The sequence below is a fragment of the Loxodonta africana genome, chromosome 6, assembly GCF_030014295.1.
Source record: "Loxodonta africana isolate mLoxAfr1 chromosome 6, mLoxAfr1.hap2, whole genome shotgun sequence".
Lineage (NCBI taxonomy): Eukaryota > Metazoa > Chordata > Mammalia > Proboscidea > Elephantidae > Loxodonta > Loxodonta africana.
Window position 1 is genome coordinate 30,360,076 of NC_087347.1, and position 23,141 is coordinate 30,383,216.

The 23,141-nt window shown below is 41.2% G+C and overlaps 1 protein-coding gene and 1 long non-coding RNA gene across 2 annotated transcripts in view; both read left to right on the forward strand.

Moving 5' to 3' along the window:
* MREG (melanoregulin) overlaps positions 1-23,141 on the forward strand; it is a 95,404-nt gene that overhangs the window by 23,701 nt on the left and 48,562 nt on the right. The gene's annotated exons all lie outside the window — the stretch shown is intronic.
* Positions 1-23,141, forward strand: part of LOC135231537 (uncharacterized) — a 30,643-nt gene continuing 7,502 nt past the window's right edge. Inside the window, exon 1 of the long non-coding RNA XR_010322237.1 lies at positions 1-23,141. This exon is cut by the window's right edge and continues 6,947 nt beyond it. This is a non-coding gene — a long non-coding RNA (uncharacterized LOC135231537).

Sequence of the window (23,141 nt, forward strand, 5' to 3'; positions counted from 1 at the left end):
CTCACCGTGTACAGATGAAAAAGTTCAATAATAAAAAAAAGAATTTACTGAGAAGACCATCTTGAAATAAAGAACAAATTACGCAATATTTGAAATGAAGTGCAGGTATTTTAGTAATATATATCGTCACTAGTTACTAATAGCTAGCCTTGATAGACCTGCTTGATAAACAGATATGCCTCGTTTCTAATTATTACCTTCATGGTACAAATTAGACACAGGGCAGTTTTGTTGAAGAGTGTAAAGATACTTTATCTACTTAAATGGCTTAAGCTGTCCATCTCTGATCTTTGCAGTTGTTTAGCAAGCTACAGGTAGATGATCCAGGTGGAGCTAGGCTGAAGGGTGCTTTGCATTACCACTAATTCTGAATTAGTGGGGTCCAAATTAGGAGTTTTTTTTTTTTTTCTGTTTAAAACAGCTTAAATTGTGCCTGTTGGTCAGGTAGTAGTGTATGTACCATAGTTGAGATTTTTGTCTGAAGGTTCTAAACCACTCCTAACAACCCAAAGTTATTGGTATGGGAACATTAGAATATTAAAAAGTAGGGGATTTAATAAGAGAAAACAGCAAAGGAGACCATCCCCCCTTCTTTCTAAAATAATGGTATGTATAATACAAAATTGTATTGTGTTCTATCATTTTCTAAATAATGCAATGTAGGTTTTCTGACTTCTGCGTTCAGTGACTTGAGTAGAAACCTATGTTAAATATAGACTACCTGTTTCTTTGTATCTGATAGTAATTGAGATTAACAGGCAGATCTGGGTTCAGGCACAGGAGAAAATACCAGAATGTGCAGTGAGGGAAGAATCATAAGTAAAGCCTTGTTCTAGTGTAAAAGCACCACAAAGTTTAGTAATGCAAAAAGCAAGGTTTTATTCGGCATATATGCAGGGGCAAAAGTAGGAAACAGACAAGCATGCTACCAGAGCCATGTTTGTCCAAGTCCAAGGAATATTACAGAACAGACAAAAGTGGGAAAACGGACAAGCGTGCTGCCAGAGCCGTGTCTGTCTGAGTCTGAGGAACATTACGGAATCATCAGTATATATTAAAATTACAAATGGGCAAAACCATTGAAAGTTTCACATATTCACAGCTTGGCTAGAAACTGTTAAGTCGCCATGATTCTCCATTTTGAATCGCCTTTCTTAATCATTGGTACAGGTTTCAGTAACGGCAGTCAGGAGGGTCTTCATTGGTCCAACAAATCGTACTATTCACTAAACGCTAATAGAAAAAGATAAGAGTGGAAAGTGTGTGGGTCTTTTGTGTGCTGTTTTAGTAGTTTGTGTAGAAAAACAAACAAACAAAGAAACAAAAGCTCAAAAACCAAACCCGTTGCCGTGGAGTCAATTCTGACTCATAGTGACCCTACAGGACAGAGTAGAACTGTCCCCATAGGGTTTCCAAGCAGTGACTGGCGAATTCAAACTGCTGACCTTTTAGTTAGCAGCCGTAGCTTTTAACTGCTGTGCCACCAGGGCTCCTTATGTGAAAGTTTCCCTAAAAGATCTTTTCCAAGATTGTCCTAGCTATTGTCTTTATACCTCAGGGCCCAGTTGATGTGTCCCTTGTGAGTGCAGCTCCAGCTGGATCACATTCTAGGACAGGGAGTAATGACTGCAATATTATCTCCTAAGCCAGCCTCCAGCCACCCAAGGAAGTCCCTTCAGCCCCCATGTCCAGTGTAGAACTTCACCCACCTCTCTATGAGACTGAGACTGACCCTCAGAATAAATAAGTATTCATGAAAAAATCTACTTTCTTTATGATGGCCCTGCCTTTAGTGAGGAAACAAAATGTTTCACCCACCTAAAAGCTGGGAAGAACAAGTCATTTGTTTGACTTAGCTAATGGGAGCCCAGAAACCGTGGTGGCATAGTTGGTTAAGAGCTATGGTTGCTACCGAAAGGTTGGCAGTTCAAACTCAACAGCCCGCTCTGTGGGAGAAAGATGTGGCAGTCTGCTTCTGAAAAGATTACAGCTTGGGAGACCCTATGGGGCAGTTTTGCTCTGTCCTATAGGTCACTATGAGTTAGAATCAACTCGATGGCAATGGGTCATTTGGTTGGTTGGAAACAATTAAGCAAAGGTGTGAACTTACAATAACTTGTTCAGTGTCAGAAGATAGAAGAAGTGACTTACTGAAACCTAATAGAATCCACCTCCATTTTCACAAGCCTTCAAGAACTGCTGGAAAACAAATTCTTAGCTGAAGAAATGATACATTTGTAGACCTCCAAGATGTCGAAATATTACTGCTCTTACCTTTGTATTATGCCATAAAATACTTGTTTGACTAAAAAATAGTAAACAGCCTCAAAATCATGTCACTAAATCATTATCCTTATATTCATTCTTGTTAAACTAGTTGTATTTCACATAACACACACTTTCTAAGAAGCTTAATAATTATTAATGAAATACCAATGCATCTTATTAATTTATCTAATTACAATCATACTGAGCAGTCTTGTCTTCTAAAATAGTAATAATAGTGATAACAGTGCCAGACACTGTTCTAATCACTTTACATATATTAACTATTTACTCCTGACAACAACTCTGTGAGGTAGGTACCATTGTTATTTCTATTTCAAGCAATTTGATCAAGGTCATACAGCTAGTAAGTGTGGAGTCAGGATTTGCATCTAGGCTTTGTGAATCTAGAGATATAATATGTAATGGATACCAGTTGTTGTGGAGTCCATTACGCCTCATGGTGACCCCGTGTGTTTCAGAGTAGAACTGTAGAACGGTACTCCGTAGAGTTTTCTTTTGGAAGCAGATCACCAGGCCTTTCTTCTGAGTTGCCATCTGGGGGGATTCAAACCATCAACCTGTCAGTCGCTGAGCTTTTAACTATTTGTGCCGCCCAGATACAATGATTGAAATCTTGAGGGAGGACCAGATGTTCCCTGTGATTAAATATAGAGTTCAAAATGTATAAGCAAAGTCTGCCCAAAGCCTTTCCCTGTGACTTGCTGATACCAATGAGTACGAAAGGCATTTTCACATCAGTAGGATCAGAGCTATGTTTGGTATGAGGATTGTGATCATGTTTCAGGAAGTATTCCCAGTTCTGACACACATTTCCTGAGTTGTGCTTTTACACGGTGATCATAGCTGGTTAAGATTCCTGTTCTGGGCTTCTGTTTTATTAGCTCCAAGATGCTTCATTCTGTTTCTTCCCGTTCCTTCTTCACTTTGCTTAGTGTTCTCTGACCTATGCTATTTGGGGTCCCTTTTGATGATTCTGTAGCCATTCCTCTATGGTTTCATATCTGGCATTAAGCCGTTTTTACCCTGCTAAAAGCTTCTAAACTTTTGAATCAGAAAATAAATGCTAAAAATAAAATCATTCCCCCAAATGCTTCATTTGTTATGACAAAAATATATATAACAAAATGTGATGGTTAAGATTGTGTGTCAGCTTGGTTGGGCCATGATTCTCAGTGTTTTGGCAGTTGTATAATGTTGTGATCACTTTCCTGTTGAAATTTGATATGTGCTCACCCCCATGATGGAATCTGCTGAGTGGTACCAGCTGGGGGTAGGGCCTGTGGTGGCTAAATGCCCCCTCAGCCTCCATCTTTCCACCTTCCGCCATCTACTTCCTTTTCCTGCTCAACTTTCAAAGGTTGTTGTCTTGTTCTGGATCTAGCAGCTGTCTCTTGTCTGACCTCTAGTTCTTGGGACTTGAGCTAGCAGCTTACCTGTCCATCTTGGGATTTGCCAATCTTCATGGCATGTGAGCAAGAGTCCTGCTCTCGGACTTGCCTATCTTGGGTTCGGCAGCCCCTGCAGCTGACTCAGGAGAAAACTTGCCGTATTGCCTGCTAACCTTGGGGATTCCTCACCGTCAGAACCTGTGAGTGGAATCCCTGCTCTCCAACCTGCTCATCTTGGATTCCCAGCTTCTGCAGCTCTGTGAATTGGGAAAGGACTCTGTCTTGATCCAAGGACTTGGGACTTTCCAACCCCCACAATCACGTGAGCTGTTCACTTAATATAAATCTCTCTCTATTTATACACATTACTGGTTTTGCTTCTCTAGAGAACCCAGCCTAAGACACAAAATATTTGCAATTTAACCATTTCTTACATATATAGTTCAGTGGCATCAATTATGTTCGTCATGTTGGGAACTGTAAGTTTAAGATAATGATGGTGGAATAATTTGGAAAAGGATAGAGAGAATGATAGCACAACTTGAAGAAAGTAATCAATGTCACTGAATTGTACGTGTAGAAATTGTGGAAATGGTGTGTCTTTGGCTGTGTGTATGTTCTCCAAAAACAAATAAATAAGCAAACACTTGTAAGGAGGGCGGATTATCCAATAGGCAAGGTAAACACAGTGTTCACCTTACTTACCAGATCATCTGTAATGAACAATTTCACATTTTTTTTTAAATCACATCAAAGATTCTGCTTCTAGGTATGGCTGACATCTGTCTCTCTCCCAACCCTATAGCACCTTTCTACAGAATCAGGGCCTTTTTTTAAAATTTACAGTCCCTAACAGAAGAAGCCGACCCAGTAAGCAAGGTAAGCGTGGGCTTACTTGTGCTTACTTACTCATCTGTAGTGAACAGTTATAATGAGCACCAGCTGCCATGGAGTCCACTACAACTCATGGTGACCCCATGTGTTTGAGAGTAGAACTGTACTCCTTAGGGTTTTCAATGGCTGTGATCTTTTCAAAGTAGATCGCCAGGTGAAACCCATGTGAAATTGTTCACTACAGGTGATCTAGTAACCAAGGTAAGCACTGCGTTTACCTTGCCTAATGGATAATCCGCCCCTGTTTGTAAGCACTGTTTTGGTTAAAAAAAAAAAAAAATAGGTGCTGTTTATTTGGCATAATCTGTGATAGAAATTCTATGTTTAATTTTCAAACTATGAAGTAATGACGTGCTCAACAATGTATATGGTTCTCAGAGCTGGTGCCTACCTGCCTGTCAGGGACTGAGGCAGTATTTACACATAGCAGGCCTCCATGTGATCACTAGATCCTTGAGTGGCTAGACTGATGGCATGAAAACCACCCTCTGCTCAACCTTGGGGAACAACTGAATGTTATTATTTTTTTAAAACCAGGTAGGCAAAAACATAAAATGCTCCTGGTTCACAGTTTGCTTACTCTTCCTGTGCGTCAGGACTCCCGCTGGCATAGTATCGCCAGGCATTGTAAACAGCTCCTATAAAATGCCTAAAATAGCAACAGACTTTCTCAGGAGTTGTTTCCAGTGTCTGGACTATACATTTAGCCTTTCATATCCTTGATGCAAAAAGAAACAATACAGAACCTAAGAGAGTTGACTGATGTATTTGGTAGGCAAATGTGAGGAAGGGGACAGAGGGTTGGATTGATCAGGCATCAGCCATGTAATTCGTAAGCCCTCAGAGACCCGGTTGTTCCCTTTGGCTCTGCCTTACTCTGTCTCCCCTGATGGGACCAGGCCTATTCTTGCAGGGTCATCTGATATCTGTACAGTTGGGTGAATATTGGCTACTGTTGGAGATCTGACTGCTAGTTTCACAACAAGGACGGAGGAGCAAAAGTACAATGGAAAATTGAAGGAATTCTCTAGATAATTCTAGGTTTTCCAAAAGGCTCTTTTTTGGGAGGCCTAAATTATCGAGGTTATTGAATGCATCTCTTCTTTATTTTACTGGTAGCGGCTCTTTGGATTTAGAAGATTGGTCTGAGGAAGAATAAAAAAAGCTTATTAGAGTTCAAGCATCAAACAATCTTGTCTTCTGTTTTCTAGGTAATATTTATTGAGTATTATGCTGTGTACTAGAATCCCTGGGTAGTACAAATGGTTAATGAATCTGGCTGCCAACTGAAAGGTTGGAGGTCAAGTCTACCCAGAGGCACCTCAGAAGAAAGGCCTGGTAATCAAAAAAAAACTACTTCTGAAAAATCAGTCGTTGAAAACTTTATGGCACATAGTTGTTCTGTGACACATACAGAGTTGCCAAGAGTCGATGTCTACTGGTATGCTGTGTGCTGAGTAGCGTGCTGTGTATTCTCCAGACAAATACTCAAACCTCTTAGAGACCCAATGAAGGAGGCATCTTAATACCTAATATTAGCGACTTTAAGTCATCTGTACAGGGTCTTGAAAGAAATGAGAAAGTTGGGGTTGCAGCTCAGGTCAGTATGACTCAGGAGCCTGTTTGCCTGGAACACTGCCTTGGTCTTTTTGGGAGGTTAGGAAAAGCTTCAGTGGAAACTCTTCGGTCAAAGACAAAGTTATCAAATGGATGTTGACTTCCTGCCTCAGTCAGATGCTCTTGTCTGTATATTTGTTGACTGCTTCTCACCATATACCAACTGAATCAGAGAGTGACCAACTTTGGTGTTTGTTTAGTGTCAGCCTGTGTTGGGCACTGCGTGTGACATGCCCCAGATACTGTTGCTTTAGGAGTTTACAACACCCTGGTCACCACTCTGGGGACTAAAATCCAATAGACTAAACCAGAAGACATTCTGTTTGTCTGTGATGTTCCTTTCAACTGTTTGCTCCCACCCATTATTTATTAAAAAAAAGTATATAAGCATTTCTGGAGAGTAGTATTAAGATAGTCAAAGTTTCTTACCGTGTAGACAACATGTCACCGCTCTGTGTAAACCAGCGGAGTTCAGACAATAAATATTGGAAAAATAGATATAGGCTGGGGAAAGATCATTTCATATTCAGTAGAACGTGTATGGTTATAAACACGGGCTTTGGAATCTGACAGATTTGAGTGTGAAGGTACTAGGTCTGCCGTGTTCTAGCTATATTATACTAGATAGTTATTTAACATTAAGATGATCATTATTCAGGTTAGGACGTGTTATGGATTGAATTATGTATCCCTCTAAATATGTATCAACTTGGGTAGGCCATGAATCCCAGAATTGTGTGATTGTCTGCCATTTTGTGATCTGATGTGATTTTCCTATGTGTCATAAATCTTAATCTCTACCTGTGGTTAATGGGTCAAGATTAGGTTATTTTAAACAGGATTAGGGTGGAGTGCAACATACTTACTCAGGTCACAGCCCTGATAGATATAAGGCGAGTTTCCCTGGATTGTGGCCTGCATCACCGTTTATCTTATAAGAGATTAAAGGAAAGAGAAGTGAGTAGAGAGATGAGCATCTACTACCACTAAGAATGAAGAGCCAGGAGTGGAGCACGTCATTTGCATCCAGGGTTCCTGCACTGAGATGCTCCTAGACCCAGGGGAAGGTCGATGACAAGGACCTTCCCCCAGAGCTGACAGAGAGAGAAGGCCTTCCCCTGGAGCTGGCACCCTGAAGTTGGAATTACAGAAGCAGACTCTCACATCTTTCTCCAGAGGAGTGACTGGTGTGTTCAAACTACTGACTTTTCAGTTAACAGCCAAACATTTAACTACTGCACCACCAGGGCTCCTTCCCGTAAAGATTAGAGCCTAGCAAACTCTATGGGGCCGTTCTGCTCTGTCATATAGGGTCACTATGAGTCAGAATCGACTCAACAGCACCTTACACCAACAGGTTGTCCTTATTGTCTTCCTTCCCCTGGAGAACTAGAAAGATATATGAAAGTCAGTAGATAATGTACCTTGTGAGTATTGATGGGTCAGTAAGATAGCCAAGACGGAGAACAAGTTGGAGACCTTTAGGAAAATATAGTGGAAGAAGGACAGGAAGCTGGCCAACTTTCTCACTATCCAAAACTTCTCTGTCGCAGCAATGAATTGGCATAACTCTGTACTTCCTGTGTGATTGTATTTGTGATGGTGGAATTCTCCAGAAGGAAGGCCGCATATTTGCTGGCAACCGTGTGCAGGATAATTTGCTGATAGGAATTGGCTCTTTGCTTTATTTTCTACAACTTACGTAAACCAACTGGGCCTGAGAAGAAACTAAAACTCTGAAGCTGCCTCGAAGTTTTATTTTATTTTTAAATGACACTTGGCTAAATATAAATTTGAATTACCAGAGATTAATACCAGTTTGAGCTGCCAATAACCTACCTTAGTGTTGAATTTGGTTTTTCTCTAGAACATATGGGATCATCAGCGATACCTGCCTGTCATATGATCGGAGTGTCTTCTACATGCATTACCTGGCTTCTTCCACCAGCCTTTTGAGATAGATGAACTATTTATAAACAAATAAATGAAATCAAAAGAGATTAACTGACTTTAAGTCAGTGTCTTTCTGCATGAAGTCCAATGCCCTCGACTGCAGAGTGAAGAAGGAAAGACTACAAGATTCTGAGAATTTAGGGCAGATAGCTGAATGATTTCATTTTGTCCTTTATTTTAAATGTGATCAGGCCCAATCAGATGACAAATAAGCTGATAGGCATAGAACTTTACAGAAAAAACTCTAAGACCCTATCCAACTTAGTTCCTTCTTAAGAAAGCTGCCAATGTGGACTTTTTCCACAGGTACCTAAACTATTCTCATATAAAGGACATGTTTCAACAAAAGCTCAAATTCTGTTTGATTCATCTTTTAATTGGTTTTATAGTTGTATCAAAAGCAGTGTGTCTAATGTGAAATGATAAGCAATCAAACAGGGTTGATTTAGGATTAGAGTATTGCCAGTTTTTCATGAAAGGCTAAAGTTTTTTAGTCTTGATGTAAATTTAGTGTTAATGTAGGAAATTGTTTTCTTCTTTGACCCTCTACCTCTCAACCTAATTTGAGAACTAGGTGGTTGATACTGCATTAGTTCAAGTTTTTATTTTCATCATAGTATAGATCCACTTCCAGTTTCAAAATTATTCTTAGGTCAGCATGATAGATGTTACCAGTGAGGGAGACTGGCTGATTTGTTGTTGCAAAGCTCACAGGCTGGCAATACCATGGGTGGTGTATCTACTGGTGATAAGCTTTGCAAGTCTCTGAACTTGACCTTGTCAAGGTACTTAGAGCTATTTTAGCTCAGAGGGTTTGACTGGCACTAACCAAATTCATAAGAGACCATCATATAAACCCAAACGCCTGTAACCATCTAAACGAACAAACAAAAAAGCTGTTGCTGTCAAGCCTATTCCAACTCATAGCAACCCTATAGGACAGAGTAGAACTGCCTCATAGAGTTTCCGAGGAGCACCTGGTGGTTTCTAACTGCCAACCTTTCGGTTAGCAGCCATAGCTCCTAACCACTATGCCACCATCTGGTGGACCATAAATTGGCCAGTCAGTGCAGTCTCTCCCCTGTAATAAAATCTTAAGGGAAGCCAGTGGCCAAAACTAGGAGGTGGCTTGGTGTGAAGGAATCAGACACTGATAATCATGACAACTGACATTTATTAAGCACTCACTGTATACCAGGTACAGGTCTAAGCTCTTGACTGTATTAACTACCACTGTCTTCAAGAGGAACAGGGCATCAGGATTGGAAGAAGACTCATTAATAACCTGTGATATGCAGATGACACAATTTTGTTTGCTGAAAATGAAGAGGACTTGAAGCACATGCTGAGGAAGATCAAAGACTACAGCCTTCAGTATGGATTATACCTTAACATAAAAAAACAAAAATCCTCACAACTGGACCAATAAGCAACATCACATAAATGGAGAAAAGATTGAAGTTGTCAAAGATTCCATTTTTCTTGAATCCACAATCAACACCCTTGGAAGCAGCAATCAAGAAATCAAAGGACGTGTTGCATTGGGCAGATCTGCAGAAGACCTCTTTAAAGTGTTGAAAAACAAAGATGTCACCTTGAAGACTAAGGTGTGCCTGACCCAAGCCATGGTATTTTCAATCGCATCATGTGCATGTGAAAGCTGGACATTGAACAAGGAAGACCGAAGAAGAGTTGATGCCTTTGAATTATGGTGTTGGCGAAGAACGTTGAATATACTGTGGACTGCCAGCAGAAGGAACACATCTGTCTTGGAAGAAGTACAGTCTGACTGCTCTTTAGAAGCAAGGATGGCAAGACTTAGTCTCACATACTTTGGACATGTTATCAGGAGGGACCAGTCCCTGGAGAAGGTCATCATGCCTGGTAGAGATGGTCAGCAAAAAAGAGGAAGACCTTTAATGAGATGGATTGACACAGTTGCTGCAATAATAGCCTCAAGCATAACAACATTTGTGAGGTTGGTGCAGGACTAGGCACTGTTTTGTTCTGTTGTACATAGGGTTGCTATGAGTTGGAACTGACTTGATGGCACCTAACAGCAATAATATATAAATATTGACTTGGAAACGTATTTATCCCATTTGTATAAAACACATCTCATTTGTATAAAAGCATATATATGGTAGTATATGGTGATAACATTTCTGGAAGGTTAGCAGCATTTTGTTCCACTGTGCATAAGATCACCATGAGTGTGGGGCCACAGCTGGTAAAAACAACAACCTATGAACTTGTTAGCAGTGGTAACCTATGAGGAGTAGAAGGGGGTGGGGAAGGGAGACTTAGTTTTCTTTAACTTTCTATTCTTCTGTACTGTTGAAGAACTTTTTAAGCCATATTCATGTTTTACTTCTTATAAAAAATTAAAATGAAATTCTCTCCCTATTATTTTGCAACACACACTTTGTGTGGACTATTTCCCAGGGTTTTTCTTAACTGCCTGTTTGTTTTACTCGTGTGTGTGTGAGCGCGTGCGTGTGCATGCACACAGGCCGTGTGTTTAGGAGGGGCTGCCATGAGTTGGTATCAACTAGAGGGCAATGGTTTTGGTTTTGGGAGCAAGCAGAACGGCAGAACATGCATGAAGCCATCAGTCAACATTATCTTTTCAACATTGTGAGATTCTGCTTTTAAATCAGGCTCTTTCTCTGGAGCTCTCTTCTCCTACCACCTGCGAATTCATTTGCTAACTACAGAGTTCCATATGTGGGCTTTTTACCACTCCCACCTTCCGCTCCCCACGCTCCCATCCCTTTGTCTGCTCTTGTTCCTCTTAGAATAAACTTAATTGCACAGAGCCCTGTGAGAGCCCTTGATAGGGACCCACTGGGATTCATGATGCAGCTGTGGCTCAGCTGGCGAGCCTCTGGAAGGCTCATGAGGGGTACTTGATGAGAAGAGCTTAGCTTGCTCTCTGGTTTTGATTGAAAACGTGCATGAAAGGGAAGCACCTGCTCAGTTCTGATGAGGGGCCCAGATCTGCTGCTTCTCAGACTTAAAATCCCCAACATGCTCTGGAATGAGACCATATTTTTCTTGATATGAGGCAGCCCTTCTGATTGAGTGCTGCGTCCCTGGCTGCCTGTTGTTGTGTAATTGTTACACATGATCATGCTATTTACAGCACCAGCACCTTGGCCTTGTTTTAGAAGCAAGGAGTTGTGCCATTTATGGTTTTGCAATTAAAGAGGCAAGCCACACAGCTCATGAATAAAAACTGGGTACACCCTCTTGAAATAATTGTCATATTTAATGACAAATTAGCTTAGGAGAGGTAAAGACATACCCAAGCTCTTTACCAAATTGCTCTTGTTGTTGTTATTAAAGCACTTAACTTGGGGCTTGTTATGGATTGAATTATGTCCCTCGAAATATGTCTCAACTTGGGTAGGCCATGATTCCCAGTATTGTGTGGTTGTCCTCCATTTTGTGATCTGATGTAATTTTCCTATGTGTTATAAATCCTAATCTCTGCCTGTGGTTAATGAGGCAAGACTAAAAAAAAAAAAAAAAAATGAGGCAAGACTAGGTTATGTTAAAGAGGACTAGGATGGGCTGTAACACCTTTACCTCAGGTCAAAGCCCTGATCTGATGTAAGTGGAGTTTCCTGAGGGTGTGGCCTGCATCACCTTTTATCTTACAAGAGTTAAAAGGAGAGAGAAGGGAGCAGAGAGATAGGGACCTCATACCACCAAGAAAGAAGTGCTGGGAGTGGAGCATGTCCTTTGGACCCAGGGTCCCTGTGCTGAGAAGCTTCTAGAGCGGGGGGGTGATTGATGACAAGGAACTTTCCCCGGAGCCGACAGAGACAGGAAGCCTTCACCTGGAGCTGGCACCTGAATTTGGGCTTCTAGCCTTCTAGACTGTGAGAGAATAAATTTCTGTTTGTTAAAGCCATCCACTTGTGGTATTTCTATTATAGCAGCACTAGATGACTAAGACAGGGCCATTTTCAATGGACTTGAATCAAAATTACCGTGTTCCTTCTTCCCTAAAGAATATGTTTTGCGTTAGGGCCCCAGGCATGTCAGAAGTGTATATGTGGACCGCAGGTTGCCAGTCCTGGCCTTGGAATCACGTTTTCCAACAAAGGACCAGAAAATCAAGGTACTCTTGCAGATTCACCAGGCACAGATATTGAGCAAGGCATTTGGTTTTGGCTGGGCCTAGCCTTTAATACCAACCCATTGCTACTGAGTCGACTATGACTCACAGTGACCCGGTAGGACAGAGTAGAACTGCCCCACAGGGTTTCTAAGGAGCAGCTGGTGGATTCAAGCTTTGATAGTACAACCAAATATTGGTTTGTTTTTAGTGTTCAGTTTTTCTAGTTTTTTTTTTTTTTGTCAGCCTCGGTGAATTTACCAGAAAGTTTAGAAAATGGATACAAGTGGTGGAGATCTCAATCCGCTTCAGTTGAGTTTGTTGTTAAGCACAGTAGGTACTTCAGAGATATGGCCTTTTGCCCATTTTCTCTAGTCTCTTTCCTAGAAATCACTTAAAATTTTAGAGACCCTAAAGAAAGCTAGGAATGGGAATGGCAATAGCATGTAAGAAGAGAGAGACTTTTAGACCATGGGCCAGTCAAGGGGTCACCCTTTCAACCCAACATTGGCAGTCTGCAAAAATAAATTTAAAAAAGTGTTGCCTTAGATAATGTTAACTGTTTGAAGTCAGTGAGGTTTCAGTATTTTTTCTAAGGGGGAATGACTAAAGCATATACCCTTGAGCCACAGTCCCTTTGGATATGTCAACAGAGGCTTGGAGGAAATGGCTAACATGTCTAGGATGAACTAGACCCTTGGAGTAGGGCTGACCTTTGGAGCTACCCTCAGCGCTCCCTGAAAGATGTATTTGTGACCCTTAAGATGGATGTCCTTCACAAGCTGAAGCCTCCTCCTCCCGTTCTGGGCTCCTCTCTAACTTCTAGAGGGCCCCTCTCCCGGGCTGTTCATCCTCCAGGGTTCTTCTCATCTTCCTTCTGGCTGTGCCTACTTCTGTTGGCTCCTCACCAAGCCTGGCTCTCGCCCCAAGCACCCCAATCCTAAATTTTTTTCTCCCGTCTTTTCATCTAATACTCATTTATTCTATGCAGGCTCAGCTTAACCAGGAGTCAGAAAGAAGCAGGTATTAAGAGAAAACCCGAGGAAATCAGTGAGGGGTGCAAATGACTGATGAACTTAACCTGCTTTGCAGTTTTGAAAGAGGAACACATGAACCCAAATTCATCATGATTGGTGAAATATGAAGGAGATGAGAGGTTTTCTGAGCAGAGGGGCTGGCTCAGTGCTTTCTTGCTGGGCTTCCAGATGCCTCCGTGGATAATGTTGCTGTGGTCTTTGGTTGTTCCTGAGCTGGGGTTGGAGCAGCCTCATCACCTTGGAAATACTGCCAGAAGTTTGGGATCCAGGACTCCTGGGATGGGAATGGGGTACTGCATGAATACCCTGAGGGTGGAAGTCAAGATAATGGCTAAGCCAGACTGCTTTTTGTCCAAAACAGCCTTATGGGGTCCAGAGGCTACATTGTTTACAGGGAGGAGCCCTGGCATGAGCTGGCAGGCAGCACCTGGCACATCAGTGAGTGTCATGATAGGAGAATGTGGACAGCTAACTGAGGGTGCCCAGGAATCTTTCCCATCTGACTGGGATTAGGTAAGGTAGGAGCATTTGAGAAATGATCGCCCTTTTATCTGGCAGATCCTTGGCTGATGTTGAAACACTGGCTGTTGTTCATACCACTGACTCTACCTGTTCCTCTGCCCTAGTTTGAAAAGTTTTTCTTGGTTTCTTGTTTCCCCTGTTCCCAATCCCTTTGACTCTTCTCCCAGCTACAGAGAGTGGAGAACAGGGTTATGTAGATCACCAGGAAGGGAAGCAAGCAGAACCTCTGCTTGTGGCATCCACCCTTCTTCATTTTATTTGCTCAGGATATTTCACCTCCATCTGTCTGTGTTTGTCTTTATGTGAACTTCTCATTTGACAGTGGGTGAGATCTGGTCATTGGGAGGAGGTGGTTCAGGCCCAAATGTATTTAGGCTTTTAATTGCTGAGTGTCTGAAATCATAGCATTTCATTGACTCCTCAGACCTCACCTTAATATCTTAAACCGTGACATAGTACTTATCTTTTACCTGTTTTATAGTGATGCTTGAGGAATAAAAAGCACCTCTAGCTATGTAGAAACTAGAGAAGGCATATATGAAACCCTTTCAGAGTGATCATTTTTTGCTGAACTCCTGCCTGCAGGTGCACATAGCAGTTGACACTGTTGTTTTTTTAACCAGTCATGGCGGCTATGATGCTGTGCTTACCATGTCCTTGTACTTAATCTTTGCATAGTGCTTGTTTTTACAGAGTGCTTTCACATATAACATTTGAGCTGCACAGGCCTGTGGTATTGGCAAGGTGGGTATCTCCCATTTTATAGCTGGTGAAAGTGAGGTCAGGGAGGTTAAAAGACTTGCTAGTCAGGATGGAACTGGAATTCAGACCCAGAGCCCGTGCTCTTTCCACTCTGCCATTCTGCATATATTGCTGTACAGATCAGTAAGGAACTTTTGTTATGGAGTCTTGGGTCATACTCATTTTATTTGGGAGGTTTCAAATAGGAAACTCACACTTGGCAGATGGATTCATTTGTTTTGTTGTGTGAGTTCAGTGGGCATGCCATTGATACGGTCAAAAGTGACTATTTCTCTTGGAGGCCAGATGTAGACATTGTGACAATAGCAATAAACACAGGGTTTGCCCTCGAGGATCCTACTGAGGAGAGATTGACAACAAATAAATATAATGTCAGGTGGTGATAGTGCTTTGAAGAAAAATAAGGCAATGTCAGCAGGCAGAAAGTGACTCTGAGCTAGACATTAGAGACCTGAATGAGGTGAGGGAGTGAGTCTTGTAAAGGACATTCCAGGCAGAGGGAACAGCAGATGCAAAGACTCTGAGCCAGGAATGAGCTTGGTATATCCCAGTAACAGCAAGAAGACCAGTGTGGCTGTAGTAGAGGGAGCAAGAGAAAGAATGTGGCCATATGACATGGGAGAAATTAGCAAGGGCCAGACCATGTAGGGCCCTGTAGGCCTTGGTGAGAATTTTAAATTTTGTTCTAAGAGGGATGAGGATCACTTTCAAACTAAACAAGTAGAAAATACATATTTGTCTTTTATCTTTGCAAGGTTTTTTTTTGTCCCTTTGACCCATTACTCACAAATCTGGGAAGCTCACATTTCTTGGGAGTCCTGAGCAGGCCTGGCCTTAAAAGGCTTCCCCATGCCCTCTATTCAAGACAGTTCTCCATGGGGCCCTCACATCTCCGTATATTTTGTGAGCAGAGGTGCTGTCTGCCCTTCCTTTAGGACTATGTTTTCAACGATGTTTATATAGCAAACAGCTTTGGGAGATAGAGATAGTGCCTCCCTCTGGAACAAAGTTCAGACAGGCTTACTACCCATTATAAAAGATTCAGATTCCCTAAATTCAGAGTTCCTTTCCTGTAATGCAACCTACTGCATGTGCAGGTATCATTTGGCCTTCTTTGCATCACCGTGTGGGAACTGGAACTCAAAGAACTGGCACAAAAAATGCCAATCTACTGTTGCTGTTATTGTAAAGTGTCTTGTCTCTGGCCCAGGAGTCTCATGTCTTTTGCCAGCATTCATGAAGCTCTGGCAGGATAACTTGTTAATTTCAAAATTCCTGACATTCTTAAAATAACTTCCAAACTGGCATCATGACTGAGATCTTGACCATGGGTCAATGGCTTTGGCATATGTCTGTGGTTTTTAAACTTTTTTTCTATTATCTTTGGAACTTTTTTCCCTGAAATGAAATCTGCTGAGGAAACTAATAAAATGAAAACTTCTCTGGTTGAAGTAGGGGTAGGAGCCTGAATTTCTCCATCCTATGCAGCCCCCAGGCATCTCTGGAGAAGCACCTGACATAGTTTCTGAAACACTGTCAAGCCACCAAACCACCAGTTGCCCTTGAGTCGTCTCTGATTTGTGGTGACGCTATGTGTGTCAGAGTAGAACTGTGCTCCAAAGGGTTCTCAATGGCCGATTTTTCAGGAGTAGATTGCCCAGCCTTTCTTCTGAGGTACCTCTTGATGGACTCAAACCTCCAACCTAGCAGTTGGTAGCTGAGCACATTAACCATTTGTACTACCCAGGGACTCTCCAAGCTGCTAAAGGTCTCTTTACAACTCAAATCTGATATGTGGGAACAATAACACATTAAACTCTTATCAGAGACAATTGGTTATGTTTTAGCAAAAATTAATTTGCTAGTCGTTAATAGGTCAGGACAAATTAGTTTCTCAAAGAGTAGACCCTAAATGGGAATGCAATCCAGGATTAATAAATTTTGGTTGCAGGATTTGGAGGGAGGGCCCAGCAGTGGCGGGCCCTGGGTGTTTGAGCAGGGCTAAGAGGTAGAGGAGGGAGGGTGCTAGAAATAAGGTTGTCCTGAGAGGATGGTAGGTGGTAAATAAAATCACATTTCAATTGCTTGGTTTCCTTGATCCTCTGGACCTCTTGGAGCTTCCCAGGAACTTAGAGTGGGGCTGGGCAGAGAGAGAGATAAGTGTCTGCTCACCCGACACCCTTACTTTCATGTGTATTATATGTTGGGGTTCTGTGTGAGACATCATTTGGAAAAATTACTCTCCTACTGAAACAAGTTTGAAAGTTCACCGACTTCACTTTGTTACCTGGGGCTCTGGCAGTTTGTTCTAAAAAGTAAAGAAGATGGTTGTTTCACAGAGCACAAGCAGGAGGGTGGCCCAGCAGAAAGAATTCTCGGGTTCAGGCCCAATTCTACTACCAACTCTTGGCTATACTGCTAATTTGCTGTGTGACCTTTGGCAGGCCCCTCAACCTCTCTGGGCCTGATTTCTCATCTGACAGGAGGGAGGTATGGGGAACATGACCTCAAAAGTCCCAATATTTAAAGGCCTATGATATGTGATGTGGCTTTTAACCCAAGAAACATTAAGTGTTGTACTCTTGGTCTTTTAAGGAGCCAGGCTTCATTCATGCCATTTGAGCAAGATGCTTGTACTGTGACTGGAGTTGGGGCATCTTTGAGAGTATATCAGGTATGTTTGATTTCCATGCTGGGGTCAGCAAACTATGGTCCACAGGCCAAATCCAGCTTGCCACCTGTTTTTGTAAAGAAGTTTTATTGGAACAGAGACATGCTTATTTGTTTACGTGTTGTCTTTGACTGCTTTTGTGCTACAGTGACAAAATTGAGCAGTTGTGACAAAGACTTTACATCTTGCAAAGCATAAAATATTTACTCTCTGGTTCTTTACAGAAAAAGTTTGCTGAGCTTTGCTCAAGGATATCCATGCTTTGCCTTTGGTTTGTTCTTAATAGAACCAATGATTTTGCTAATTTAATTTTTCATACAAATAGGGTACTTAACCCCTTTGAGGAGGGTGTGTTATGTCCACTGACTTGTGATACGTTGGAAGAAGAGATCCTCTTTAGAAAGAGAGCGTTTTCTAACATTTTCATTTATGAGTGCAGAACATTTTTTTTTCATTTACTGATGGTTTTTTCTTTTGAGAAACAATTATACAATTATCTATTATGTGAGATTAGACTAAGCTAAAACAATACACTGTAATTTCCAAACATGGTAAAGTGTACCCAGGCATGGATTACTGCCACAGCATTTATTTTCTCCTCCACATTGTGGAATTTTCAATTCATAAGAATTGTGTTAGGGGCTTTGTTTGAATTAATTAAAGCCTGCCATGTTGATAAGCAACCAGGCCAGTGACTGACAAGTCAAAGTTCTTGAAAATTGAAATGGCTGCTGAATTCAGGATTCACAAGGCTGCTTCCTAACTGGCTTGGCAAAGAGTCATCCATGTGTCTACAATAGCCAATAAAGACGAGGTAATTATAAACAAATGTGTTAACCAGCTAGTTCTCAAGTAGTTTCAGGACCACTTCAGCATCAGTAGTTATTTTGCCTTGAGGCTTGTGGCATTACATCATGCTTTAGGCTTTGTTGGGGTAACCCCCAAACACTTGAGTGGGGAAGCAGCATCCACAGGCTTGGTTGAAGAATATGGAGGAGTAAAAAACAGGCAGTGAATGAGATACTGGAATTGTAAGGGAAAATGTTTCACAAAGCCTGGATTTAAATAATTAAGCCCAGCTGTTAAAAAAAACCCTGTTTTCATTGACAAGTGACACAGAGGGCAAGCATCTCGTGTCTCCTGTGAAAGAGTTGTGTTCGTAGGGGTATAGTAACCTGGAGATGTGCTTGGTATGATTGGAGAAGTGGTTTAGTTTGCAACTCTATGTCTTAAAAAAGGATATGGATAATTTAGAGAAAGTCTGGGATGGACAATGAAAATACAGAAAAATTTGAAAGCAGGAATCAAGTGATGGGGGTGGGGTGAGCAAAACACAGGTTGTCAGATCAGATACACATGGATCATAGATCTTACCGAGTATCAAGCTTTACTTATAATTTCAGAGACACAGGCAATCAAGATGAAGCAGAAAAAAGCATGAGGTGCTGAGAAGGTCTTCCTAGAACCTTCCTTTTCTCATTGGACATTGTAAAAAATGGCATGGGGGCAGTGTCCAACCTCCCCTTAACTTTACAAGGGGGAAGGAGAATCAAAACCATCAGCCCAAGGCTGATTCCTATGAGGCACAGAGGTTAGATATGCCTCCTGTGTCCACTATCTTTACTAATTCTGACACCAACCATCCCTCCCACAGCACTCTCTACTTCTTTGCTGGGTGGGAAAATTCATTACAATGGCCACACAGAACTCACAGACCATACTCACGATTATGGGGTTTATTAGGGAAATAACAGGTTACAATTCAGGCTCAAGAACACTCAAGGATATGGTTCTTCCATCAGGGCAGCCTCTTCCCTCCTGTGCTCACAGGCTTGCCTCTCCCTGGCTCTAGGCCTCTGCCCAAAGGCATTCATTCAGCTTTCTCTCTCCGGTGGGCTGGGAAGCGCACCGACGCATCTCCTACTGCTGGGTTTCTACTGCCAGGTCTTTCCTGCCACTGCTTCTCACTGTCTTCAGGGTTATAGCACATTCTCTCTCTTGGTCTCTTGCTTCCAGGAACTTCTCTTGCTTCCAGGGATCCCAGGTCTAAAGGATTGCTGGCTTCTGGCTTTTCTTCCTTGGTGGTGGTAGGACCTTATTTTTCCTGCCTCTGGGGTGGCTCATTTCAAGCTCAGCAGGATGGCAAAACTGACCAATCCCTTTGGTGGGCCACAATTATCCTATCATACAGTCTCACCCAATCACTTGGGTAGGCTAGAAAGGCCACACAAAAGTGATCCATCACACCATAGACATGTACCTCTCCTCAATGATAGATGAGTCTAAGTGAGGTTCACTGGGTTACCATGCACAGTAGGAAGCATTTAAATTATGAAAGAGCTCCATTTTATACCCCTGATTGTTGTGTAGCATGCATGACATTCTCCAAGGAGCCATGCCTCATAAATTTTGGGTGGCTTGGTTCTAAGTAATTGCTTGGCCAGAGACATCCTGCTAAAGTGTTCCTTAGATGAATTAGATGAATTCTCTTTCTCCTACCAAATATCATTAGCTACCTGAGGAGTCCCAGGAGGTGCAAATGGTTAAAGCACTCAGCTGCAAACCAAAAGTTTGGATGTTTAATTCCACCCAGAGTTGCCTTGAGAAAAAGGCCTGGTGATATATTTCAGAAAATTAGCCATTGAAAACCCAATAGCCAACATTATACTTAATGGAGAAAGACTGAGAGCTTTCCCACTGGAAACTGGAACAAGACAAGGGTGCCTGCTCTCACCACTTCTGTTCAATATTGTATTAGAAGCCCTAACAAGAGTAATAAGACAAGAACAAGAAATAATAGGTATCCAGATTGAAAAAGAAGAAGTAAAATTATCTCTATTCACAGGTAATATGATCCTATGTATAGAAAATCCCCAAAATTCCACGAACTTCTAAAGCTAGTAGAGAAATTTAGCAAAGTTGCAGGGTACAAGGTCAACAAACAAAAATCAGTTGGGTTTCAATACACTAGCAATGAGAAATCTGAAAGGAAACAATTCCATTTACAATAGCATTTAAGAGAATAAAATACCTAGGAATAAATCTGACCAGGGTTGTAAAGGACTTATATAATGAAAACTATAAAACACTGCTGGAAGAGATTAAAGAAGACTTAAATAAATGGAAAGATGTTCCATGTTCATGGATTGGAAGACTTAATATCTTTAAGATGTCAGTACTACCCAAAGCGATCTATAGATTCAGTGTAATCCTGATCAAAATTCCAACAGCCTTCTTTACAGAAATAGAAAACCCAATTCTCAACTTTATATTGTAATGGCAAGAGACCTCAAATATCTAAAGCAATGTTGAAAGAGAAGAACAAAGTAGGAGGACTCACACTTCCTGATTTTAAATCATATTGTATGGTTAAAGTAATCAAAACAGCCTGGTACTGGCATAACAATAGACACATAGACTAGCAGAATAGAATGGAAAGCCTAGAAATAAACACTCACATCTACGATCAGCCAGTTTTTGGCAAGGGTGCTAAGTCCATTCGATGGGGAAGGAAGAGTCTCTTCTATAAATGGTACTGGGAAAATTGATTTCCACATGCAGCAAAATGAAATAGGATCCATGCCTTACACCATATGCAAAAACAAATTCAAAATGGATTAAGGATCTAAACGTTCAAGCTAAAACTGTAAAATTCTTAGAAGAACAAGCAGGGGCAATGCTGTCAGGCCTAGCTTTTAATAATGGGATTATCTAATATAATAACAAAAGCACAAGCAGCAAAAGACAAATGGAACCTCATAAAAATTAAAAACTTTTGTTCATCAAAAGCCTTTTCCAAAAAAGTGAAAAGACAAGCTACTGACTAGGAGCATATCTTATAAGCCATATATCAGACAAGAACCTAATAACCAAAATACATATAAAACTTTGACAACCTAACAACAGAAAGACAACTCAGTCATAAAATGGGCAAAGGAATTGAATAGACATTTCACCAAAGAGAACATTCACATGGCCACCAAGCATATGAAAAGAGGCTGAACATCATTAGCCATCTGAGAGATGCAAATCAAATCCACAGTGAGATACCATTTCACCCCCACCGGGATGGCTAAGATTAAAAAAAAAAAGAAATGTTGGCAAGGATGTTGAGAAATTGGAACCCTTACGCATTGCTGGTGGGAATGCAAAATGATACAGCCATTGTGGTAAACAATGTGGCAGTTTCTCATAAAAATAAAAATAGAAATTATGACCCAGCAATTCCACTCCTACTTATATACCCAAAAGACTTTAAAGCAGAGACTCAGAGACTTATACATCAATATTCATTGCAGCACTATTCACAATAGTCAAAAGGTAGAAACAACCTAAATGCCCATCAACAGATGAAATGGGTAAACAAAATGTGGTATGTACATATGATGGACTACTACTCAGCCAGTAGGAGAAATGAAGTCTTGATACATGCTACAATATGGATGGAGCTGGAAGACATTATGCTGAGTGAAATAAGTCAATCACAAAAGGACAAATATTGTATGACCTCACTTACATAAAAAGACAAATGTATAGAGACCAAAGTTTATCAGTGGTTACCAGGGTAGAAGGGAGGGAGTAACGGGGGGTTAACTTCGATGGAAAAATCATATTGATTAAAGGTACTGTTGCACAGCTGATTATTGTAATTGCTGTCTATAAGTTGTACACCTGTAAAAAGTTGAATTGGCAAAAGTTGTGTGATAGGTATATTTATAACAATCACAAAAAAAGAAAGAGTAGCTGCTGAGGCTGATTATATACAGTCAGGTACCTCATGGGATTTGGTTTCTTGGTTTACAGGTTTTGGGTCATGGTTTCATGGAATATCCCAGTTAATTGGCCTTATAACTGGCCTTATAACTGTGTGTAGTGTCTGGATCTTAAAAGCTTGCAAGCAGCCACCGAAGGCATAACAATTGATCTCTGTTCACCTGGAACAACAGCAAAAGAAAGAGAGTCAGAAATAGGAGAAGGATATGGAATATGTGGGTAATTGCCTCCATGAGCAACTGCCTCCCTTGCCGTGAGACCAGAAGAACTGGATGGTGCCTGGCTACCATAACTGAACAGTTTGATCAAAGATTCCATAGAAGAATCCTGATCAAAAGGGGGAAAATGGAAACCAGAATTTCAAATTCTCATGGAATCCAGATCCCTGGAGCCATGAAGGTTGGATGAACCCCTGAAACTATTGCCCTGAGATAATCTTTAAACCTTAAGCCAAAAATATCTCCTGATGTCTTCTTAAAAACAAATAATAGTTTAGCTGAACTAGCAAAAAAGTTCTACCTTGAGCATTGTGCTTTTTTAAGCCCCCCAAAAACCTGTTGCCTTCAAGTCAAATCCAATTCATAGCAACCCTACAGGACAGAGAAGAACTGCCCCATAGGGTTTCCAAGGAGTGCCTGGTGGATTCAAACTGCCAACCTTTTGGTTAGCAGCTGTAGCTCTTAACCAGTACACCACCAAGGTTTTCCAAGAACTATCTATATGGGATCAAATTGACAACAGCAACTTGAAAGATTAGATAGGAACCTTATGGGGCAGCGAATTTATGTCAATGAGGAAGGAACAACTCAGAAAAGGAGGGTGAGAATGGTTATACAACTCAGAGAATGTAATTAGTGTCTCTAAATGGTACATGTAGAAACTGTTGCATTGGTGTATGTTTTGCTGTGTGTATTCTCAGCAACAAAATAAATAAAATTATATATATAAAATTCAGTAATGAGGGACAAAGGGACATTGTGTGCTTTCAGATGTGATACTGTGAGAAAGACACACCCTAATCCGGGTTCTAGCAGAGTAAGAATAACCTGAACCTAATCACAGGAAAATATCAGACAAGCTCAAAATGAGGAATGTTCTTTAAAAAAAAA